We start from the raw sequence: 9568 nt of genomic DNA, 5'->3' as shown, positions 1-9568 counted from the left end.
CATTCAGGATTGAACCCAGAAACCCATTGCTTGCAAGCGTATTTCTTTGTCACACAGTCATGGTTTAACCTTTATTTATAAAGATTTTCTTTTAGCTAGTGTCACAAATAATTCCAGGAGTGAAATGAATGTCTCATCATCACAGCCACACTGCACTCTTAATGAAGACATTACTTCCTATAGATAAGACGAAATCATTAACTTTCAGAACTGAATTCACAGCACAATTATGTAGAAAGACATTCAGTAGTTTAATTATTCCTACTAATTAACTGGTTTTTGTTTGTCATTTAATTTCGGTCAATAAATCTATTGGCTATTTGTCCACTTTAATGCGGCTGGACACAAAAACAAAGCAGATCAATAATTAAGTTTATTCATATCAATGAACAATACAAGCTCAGACTGCATCGCTTATAAGGTTCTGGCTGAAACCAATTCGATAACAATATCGTCAATAGAAAGAGGTTTTTCTGCAACAATGAGAGCGAGATGTGAACAAAAGCATTGCGGAAAGCCGTAACAAAAGTTCTATGTTGTTTCCCTGATAACAACCGTTTTTGTCACGGTCAATTTCTTCGACCCCCTTTGACAATTGTTTAATAAATCAGAAATAATGGTAATGATCATCATGTGTAAAGAATACAAAAGAAAAACAAGTTAACAATAATGTAGACAAGATACAAGAAAAACAATAACAAGCCATTGACCACAATACGCGAAATAAAAACATTGATTTTTTTTCTATATCAAATATCAAACAAAACAATTATGAAAATTATATAAACATGCATATATATGCATATATATATATAAATATATATATGTATATGTTATTGTGTATGTGTGTAGGGAGGGTATATACACACACACACACACACACACACACACACACACACACACACACACATATATATATATGTGTGTAGGAAGACCGCAGCCACTTGGCTGAAACACATAAATAAATAAATAAATAAATATATACACACACACATATTTATACACACATATATATATGTGTATATATTACATGTTTATATAAATACATATATGTCATATAGATAGGACTATATATGTACAGGCATATATATATATGTGTGTGTGTGTATATATATATGCACACTCACGTATGTATGTATATATATATTATGGATATATATTGCTAAATGGATACACACATGTAAATAAAATGTCTATTGATAATGTGTTAATGTATATATACAAATATATTTATCTACATATGTACATGTTTGTATGTATATATATATATATATATATATATATATATATATATATATACATACATATATATGTATGTGTGTGTGGGTAGGTGTACATATGTATATATATATATAAATATATATATATATATATGTGTGTTTGTGTGTGTCTATGTGCATACACGTAAAATTATCTAAGAATATATATGTGTGTCTGTGTATCTCTGTCTTTACCTTTCGCTTGCGACACACACACAAACACACATTTATATACAACACATACGCGCATATATATAATTGATACACCCCGCCACACGAACACACACATGGCTTACTCTAGAAGCGACTAGTCTAGTAACAAATTCTTGTCTTTGTTTGTGATGTTAATGTGAAATCATAGTCGTTGACTGTTGAGGATTGAATGTGCATTATAAGATTAATGAACTATCCATTCCCAAAGCGAAGTCGATATAGATATATACTTAATACATACATACAGTGGTTATTTACTGAACACTGATAAAAGCGTCAGTTTGTTTTATTCATTCGCGCTGTTTAACAGAAACGCTGATGTGTGTACTGTTTTAATAACAGTTGAAACGCGTAGAATGTATATTTACTACAGCCATTATTGCTGTTTTTTTTCTTCTTACATTAGCACAGTCATATAAATTTGTTATTGATGGGTATAGTTGATTGAATCGACTCCAATATATACTGTTTCTTTTATATAGCGCCTCTTCTCCACACACCGAAACATTAAGTAGCTCTTGGTAAGATTTGATCTCGAAATATTGAAAGTATTTTGTCTCAATGTATTCAATCCAAGAACATTCGTCAATTTCTACCAAACCACTGAGTTTTTCTGTTGGAAATTTTGCCCAACAAACACTGCACTTGGTAGATGGTCGAAAAATATTTTTTGCAGTATTTATTCTCGTACTTCAATATCAGGAGTTCAAATCCTGCCGAAGTGAACTTTATGTGTTATCCTTTAGTGGTCTATACAATAAAGTACTAGTCAAGAACGAGAGTAGCTGGTATCTACTAAGCCCCCTCTCCTCAAAACTTCTGGCTTTATGTCTATAATAGAAACCCTTATTTAATCCGCTGAGCAGGCGGAATCATTAGACCATCGATAAAAGATTACTGACAGTCCTCCTTTCTGTTCTATACGTTCGAAGTTGAAATCTCGCCGAAGTCAGTTGTAGTTTTCCTCCTTCCCGAGGGGAAAAAATCGCATTGCATCCTTTCTTCTTCTGGTTCTTTAGGTTCTGGGTTAACTTTGCTTTTTCTCCTTCTGGAGTCAATAAACTCAATACTAGTGAAGGACTGAGGTCAATTTACCTCAAAACTATTGATTTTTCGTTAAACTTCAAAACAAGTTATTTGACCATATTATGTTTGGTTGTGGGTTCAAAACTCGCCTGGGTCAACTTTATTTTTAAAAACTTTATTGTTCGTGCTTATTCCCCTAAGTCAGCGCTTTCCACCTTACGAATGAGCCTAAGTATTTCAGTCGTGACAATCTCGTCCTTTTTCTGATATTGTGTATATAAGACTGTACTGTTGGATGTCTTATTCTCTTCATTTTATGGTGTAAAAGATATAATATGCGGTAGAGTTGGCTTTTTCAATCAGATTATATGATCCAATCGAAGGGTCCTACATTAAGTTCGACAAAATTTGCACCAAGCATGTACTGGGTCATTGAAATCTCATAACCTTGACGCCTTATCTCTTTACTAGAAATATTTCTCACCTCAATTATATGAGTGATGCTATTGTTAGTGGAGGAAAAACTTGAGATCCTAAAAGTATCAATGTTTCATAACAGTAAATCGTGCGTTCAAACAACTAGACAGTCGACTGTGACAAAGTGTCTGCGATATTTGTTTACGCACTCTTAAGTTCTGTCAAAGTTGATTTGTTTGTATATTTTTACATCTGCCTTCGTTAAGGGGGAGGTGTTGTTTTCAGTCGTGTTTGTTTGCTTGTTTGTCTGTGGACAAGATATCTCAAGAAGCGCTGGATGAATTCGGACTACTTTCCGGTTTTTCTACTTAGTACTACGGTCGGGTTCATTTTTAGTATTCTCTTTTGTGAAAGCGGTCGAGTTTATTCCAGATATTCTCATTTAAAAAATCCTCTCCGGCTAATCGTTGGGAGGACGTTGGTGTAGTTTATGAATGTTTTTTAAATTTGTGTATATTTATTTTATTATAAATGCAAAACAACATCACGGAGAAATCGACGTAAGCTTAAATAATAAACCGCGATAGGTGAACCGCGATATAGCGAAGGACTACTGTATTTAAACCTTTAAGCAGTGTTGGAGTCATATGTCACATTGTATCATCGACCGCCTGGTTACTCTTCTCACTATATCTATTCGCAGCATCTGTATTCTATAATGAAATGTTTGATAGTGAAATGTTTGACAATCCGGTGTATGGCCTCCTAGCTCTCTGTCTACGATTTCTTAAATATGTTTCTTATATATCTTTCTTTAAATTTTATTATTTGGTTTATATCACTATATTTTATATAAGTGTATAAATGTTGGGCTGTGAGTGTGTGCGTGTATATATATACGCGCATATATCATTTCACGCTGAGGCATGCGTGTGTATACGTATATGCGTACACGCACACATACATATACATATGCATATATGGGCATGTCTACGTATATATATCTGTGTGTGTGTATATATGTGAGTGTATGTATATATGTATATATACGTATATGTATGCATGTATATGTATATATATGTGTGCATATATGTATATATTTATATGTATGAATGTGAGTACATATCTTTATATATCTGTGTTGTTTGTGTGTATGTGTATGTATATATATATTATTTTTTTCGCCCTTTTCAAGCCTAGCCAGGCTCATGGGCCCGGTTCCCCACTTTCTATGGCGCATGTGTTCCCCACAGCTGGACGGGATGCCAGTCCATCGCAGCGTTACTCAAGAAACAGGAAGAAAGAGTGAGAGAAAGTTGGGGCGAAAGAGTACAACAGGGGTCGCACCACCCCCTGCCGGAGCCTCGTGGAGCTTTAGCTGCTTTCGCTCTATAAACACACACAACACCCGGTCTGGGAATCAAAACCGCGGTCAGAGGATCGCGAGTCCGCTACCCCAACCACTGGGCCATTGCGCCTCCACGTATATATGTATACATATGTGTAAATGTGTATGAGTGTATCTATACTTTTGTGCATGAGTGTGTGTGTTTGTGTGTGTGTGTATGTGTGTGTTTGTGTGTACAAGAGAGAAAAAATGATGACACTTTCATAACTGTCTGCTACCCTGAGGTGTGCTTTCTTTTATCTTACTGAACCGACAAGATATCTTCTTGCTTTTAATGATCATCAGGATATATCAAAACTACATCTTGTCTATGTTTCTTGCAGCTCCTCATAGCAAGTTATGGCTATAAACTAATTAAGATAATTGTTTGATATAATGTTTGATCTCTTTGCTTCTCGCATGCCTGGTATGCTTCTGATTTATCTACAAATTGGAATGTTCTTTTGTAATATACCACTTATCCAGTATATTGTTGGATATGCCATCATCAAGATTTTACGTCACCTGTACATTTGCTGATGTGCGTAAATTTTTGTCAAACTGCAAGAAATTCACTAATGGTACACGAAGTAGTGTCCTAAGATCCGATGATGTGTTTTCACATATGTTGCTTTTGAGAATTTCCTTTCGAGACTGTTTCCACTGTGAAAATCTTTCTCACACCCGAGGGTACACGAACGTATTAAATATAATTGTATAACGTCGTATTTCAATGAATGCTATTTCGTGCATACACACACACAAACACACTTACATGCGTGCACCATGCTTCTTTTATGTGTTCCAGTCACTTGACTGCGGCCATGCTGGAGCACGGCCTTTAGTCGAGCAAATCGATCCCAGGAATTATTCTTTGTAAGCGTAGTACTTTTACCGAAGCGCTGTTACATGGACGTAAACACACAAACATCGGCTGTCAAGCGATGGTGGGAGACAGACACACACACACAAATACATACATATATATACGACAAGCTCCTCCTTTCAGTTTCCGTCTACCAAATCCACTCACAAGGCTCTGGTCGGCCCGAAGATATAGGAGGAGACACCTGCCCAGGGTACCACGCAGTAGAAATGAACCCAGAACCATGTGGTTGGGAAGCAAGCATCTTACCATACAGTCACTTTCTTTTCCATCTTTTCTTTTCCTACACGGACGTTTAAACGAACGGACGTGTTTTTCTCTCTCTTCTATCTTTTCTCCCCCCCCCACCCCAATGCTTCTCACAGCGTTCACTATTTTCCGCTCGTTCTGGCCTAACGATCCTCCATGTTTGTTTTCGTTCGGTTTCCTTGTATGTCTCCCCTGTCATTATTTTTTGTTTCCAATTTTGACCCTCCATAAATCCTAAATTTTATCTTAGAAATTATGGGAGCAACTGTCTTTGAAGACTCACATTGTCGTTGAATGCTCGAAATGAGGAGAAGATAGACATCCAACAACTGACGGTAGATCCTTTCTCTGTGTTTACTTGTCCTGTTTTCCACTTTATCTCGTTGTTTACGTATTTAACTTGTTTGTTTATGTATTTCATTTTATTTGCTTCGTTGGTGATGTCCGTTGGTGATATATATATATATATATATATATATATATATATATATATATATATATATATATATATATATATATATATACATACACACACATACACGCACAAACCTACACATATACACACACATAAACGCACAGATTTAAATATACATAAATTTTGAGGTTCCGATAGAAGAATAATCAGATGAACTTGTTTAGCGTACTGTGTATTATCCGATAATCTTTCAGTGATCCGAAAAATACCTAGCGGTGATTTTTCAATCATTCTTTAGCAATATTTACAGCCGACGAGTTTCTCTTATCATGGGGTATCATTGGATGCTTGCTATTGACGAAGCTCAAAAAAGCAGAAATACTTATTTAAAAACGTCACACCGCTGCTGAGTAATGTTTTCCCGCTTTTCCTGTGTTTCTTTTAATACTCACATCTATAAGAAATGTTTTATCGAAATTGCGCACTCTTTAAGTATGCTATAGTTTAACACTCTTTATGTATGATATAGGAATTGCTTCATATGTATGTGTGTGTGCGTGCGTGTGCGTGTGTGTGTGTATGTGTGTAGTATAACCAAAATTGTGGTTTGTCGGTTGATTTGTCCAGTCACGCTTTGCATCGTATAGAGAAAGGAAGAAAGAAAGAAAATGAGAGAGAGAGAAATATAAAGAGTTAGCATAAGCGTTGCAGGATAAATGCACTTGCTAGGCTTGGAGATAGGCAATGAAGTATAGGAACGCCACATACGCACAGACATAGGAGAGAAGGAATCATAGAGACCACGAAGGAGAATTAGGGAGAAGGAGGAGGGGACAATGGAAAGGAAAAGAGGGAGAAGGAGAGAGAGAAAAAGGAAATAGAATAAATTAGAGAAGTTGGGGGAGGAGTTATACAAATGAGAAATTTGTTTCATTAAATATATTGAAACGTAATGAATATTTTTCTTCCGGAAATTAGTCTTCATTTCATTATTTTGTGTAAGCAACAAACATTTCATAAAGGTTAAATTATGATAATTGTATGTACACCACATTTCCTAATATTACTTATAGTGACTAAAATATACTTCAAAACTCACCCACCATATGATAGGTAACACTCTGATATCTATCTATCTATCTATCTATCTATCTATCTATCTATCTATCTATCTATTCAGCTCTCTCTCTCTTTCTCTCTCTCTCTCTCTATCTATCTATCTAACTATCTATCTATCTATCTATCTATCTATCTATCTATCTATCTATCTATCTATCGATCGATCGATCTATTTATCTATCTATCTATCTATCTATCTATCTATCTATCTATCTATTTATCTAACTAACTAACTAACTAGCTATAAAGTATGTCGATTTACGTGTGGTTGTCTTGTGGATATTTTGTTGTGTAAAAATTCTCCACTTCACGGATCACTGAGCCAAAGCGTTGCTTCCAGTTGTAACGTCAGACCAAATATAAAAAAAAAATACTGAAATAATTCTTGTTTTTAAACTTAAAGAAAATACTGAAAATGCTAAAAAATGAAAAATACTAAAGTTCGGTTATATAAGATAGACTGACTATGCACTTCAAACTGAGACCTCATGTATACGGTTGGAAACATTCTAGTTGAATCGAGACCGAAATGATTTAAACTCGTTTGTATTTTATCTCTATTTAATGTTTTCTTAGCGTTTAAAAAACGTTTTTTAAATATTCTACCTAGGTTTTCTTTCTTTATACGCATAGACACAGTTTTATACTGTTATATTTGTATATTTTTAATGCTGTAATACCTTTTGATTTCTACATTTTCCTTTTTCCTTGGTATTATTTTAATTAAAACAATTTTCAAACAAGTGATACGTTAATTTTCTTTGTTCTACAAGTTTTAAGTTGCCGCAGACAAAAACGTTTTTTAATCGTTGATGTAATTCAAGATATTTATGAAACCATGCAACGTCAGCTACTTGCTTCCAGTGTAATTTATGTAGTGTAGTAGTCTCGGTCCAGAAAAAGGAAAAAAAATTACGGAAATAGAAGTCACAGAAAAACATCAGAAGAAAACTGTAAAAAACACAACTGAATTAATTTTTTGTTTCATTATTATATTTAGAATAAGGCCTAAAACGTGTTTTTTTTTTATATACATGTAATGGCGTTATATAAATTTGTGTTATAATTGTGAGCAAGATTTATATATTGTGTTTAATATATGAGTTAGAATCTATGTTTTAAACTGTAAGGCAAAATGTGTGACACTACCACCTGGTTAGTTGAAGGAAGAGGCAAAAAGAAAGAAAGAGAGGGAAGAGTGTTAGCGGTGAGAGCTAGGAAAAAGAGATTGGAGTTATGTTATGTGGTTGATTAGTTAGATGAAGGAAAGATAGAAAGGAAGAAAGAAAGCGAGAGAGAGAGAGAGAGAGAGAGAGAGAAAGAGAGAGAGAGAGAGAGAGAGAGAGAGAAAGAGAGAGAGAGAGAGAGAGAGAGAGATAAAGCAAGAGAGAAATAGCTGTTTAGCGCAGGAGAATGTTTAATTGAAGGAGTAGCAAAGTGTGTGTGTGTGTGTGTGTGTGTCTTTGTGTATCTGCGTGTACGTGTGTATGTGAGCGTGTGTGTGTGTATGTCCTAAGTGAAGGGAATGTGGGAGTGAAAAACGCTATAACAGTCAATTCAAGTATCAAATGCTATAAAAGAAATGTACAATTCTATTTTAACATTTTCAAAATAAAAAAATTCTCGGGTATTGCAAATATTAAGATATTTATCGTTTACGGTATTTAAATTAAAATGACGTTATCTTTTTCTGTGACTTTATTTCCGCTCACCATCTCAATGAGTCATACCGATATTTCTCCATAACTGTCCCTTAATTTAATTAAGAAATCATTATTGACATAATTCTAATTATGATATATATGATTAACTCCATAGAAAAGTGATCTGTATTACACTGTTGAACATCGTTTTTATTCGTAGTGGTTTCAAGTTCTGAGTTTCGACGTACATCTTTCTTTAAAAATATAGAAACAATAATATCGTGGAGTTGATCTAACGAGGATGTATCTTACATGGTCACAGTCACTGTTAGAAATAGCAACAAATATCTCTCAATTCATCACCCATGTTAAAAAAACAATCTGTTTAAAAAATAAATAGAAAAATATATTATGAATTCCTAAATACACATATACAAAACGAGAAATTCACGTCTGCTTCGCTTTTGATAATGAATCAAGGTTGATCTTGAGCTAAACAGCAATAAAAAATCATTGAATATATTGAAGTTATTTTCTTCTTAAAAATTTTAATTCCTGTTTAATAAAATGAAATGAAACGTCTTTGTCGCAGTTGGGCCATACGCAATTTAAGGAAATGAAAATATATTGATCAACAAAAGTTATACAAGCAACCGGACAAAATCTCATTTTAAAGATATCTGAAATCTTAAATCAGCAAGAACGGATATAATCCAATAAAATTAATTGATCGTAATATATAGAGAATACGGATTAGAGTACATCAGGCTTGGAAAGACCAACTAAATGTTTCGGATTATTAGATCTGGTGTCTTAAGTCTAGTTTCGAACCATCTCACTCAGATTCTCATCTTAGAACCACAGCTTAGCCGTAAGACAACAGCAGCTACGCGAAATTAACTGTATCGCTATAAAAGACATGTATGCTTAGGTGGTATGTGTTTTATCAATCAC

The sequence above is a fragment of the Octopus bimaculoides genome, chromosome 6, assembly GCF_046866305.1.
Source record: "Octopus bimaculoides isolate indiv1 chromosome 6, ASM4686630v1, whole genome shotgun sequence".
NCBI classification, from domain to species: Eukaryota; Metazoa; Mollusca; class Cephalopoda; order Octopoda; family Octopodidae; genus Octopus; species Octopus bimaculoides.
This window is presented reverse-complemented; position numbering follows the sequence as displayed.